Source organism: Diadema antillarum, unplaced genomic scaffold (assembly GCF_040938485.1).
Source record: "Diadema antillarum isolate AM-2024a unplaced genomic scaffold, OU_Dant_1.0 seq00000367_RagTag, whole genome shotgun sequence".
Classification (NCBI taxonomy): domain Eukaryota; kingdom Metazoa; phylum Echinodermata; class Echinoidea; order Diadematoida; family Diadematidae; genus Diadema; species Diadema antillarum.
The window spans coordinates 2,020,896-2,022,034 of NW_027271368.1; positions in this window are offsets into that span (position 1 = coordinate 2,020,896).

Consider the following 1,139-nt stretch of genomic DNA (forward strand, 5'->3'; position numbering starts at 1 on the left):
GGTTTGAAAACTCCGCTCCACAAGTCGCGATTTTCTTCCCTGATAAGATCCTAAGGAAAATAAGCTAGCTTTTCAACGAAAATGTCGAGAATCGATCAGTCACGTGAATGAGGTGGACCGGGTTACCAAGGTATTCCCGTAATCGATGAGGTATGGTAAGTAAGGGAGGTGAAGTGTGGTCACAACTGCAACGTTTGGCAAGAATGCACCTAAGCACCGTTCGTCGTCGATATGTGGCCAGCTATTACCAGGCGAATGAGTCCGAGATTTCGCTGGCCTCAAAACCTGTCCTAATCTATGAGAGATAATATTTATTGATCCGCTTCTGTACTGTGCGGCGTCGGCTGGAGGCTGGCGATAATAAAATGTGACAAAAACAAAACAAAAACTGAAAATGAAACAGATATCATCGAGTGGTATTATGACACCAGTAAAGACGATTTAATGATGAGATGCCGCGGCCTTGGACGGTCCCAGCTACCGTTCCACGTCCGAAATATTGGGGCCGACTTTCTCTCTCTGGCAGCAGAGCGAGCTGGTATTATAGGACTAGGTGCTCGATATAGATGGAAGGAGAACTCCTACCAACTGTGATCCCCCGCCGTCTAAAGTCAAGTGTTGTGACCATAAATCAGGTCCACGCAGATGTCTGCTGCTGATGGTAGGTGCAACATCAGGCTCGTCCGCTCGAAAAAGGCAACTGTCTGACAGAGATCTCCTGCTAGCCTCCAGTCAAGCTGTATCTCTCTGAGTTATTTCCGGGCACGCGCTCGGATTACTGCGGTTATGTGGTTTGATGAGATTGCTTAGGATTTGTGTATTTGTGTGTGTGTGTGTGTGTGTGTGTGTGTGTGTGTGTGTGTGTGTGTGTGTGTGGTTGGTTGGGGGTGGGGATGGGGGTGGGTAGCAGGTGGAGTATGGTACTACTAGAGCAAATCTTAGAGGAGATTTGAGTGGTTTTCTATCCTAGGAAGCACTGTTTAGGCTTTTATTCTCAATATCCATTCATCAGAAGATGGGCAACACGTACACTATTCAATGACTGTAATTTTGCAGCATTACCATTTCATGTAGGCCTATGAAGTTACAATAGGCGTATAGAGAGAAAGAAAATAGACAAAGTGATATTTCAGTAAATT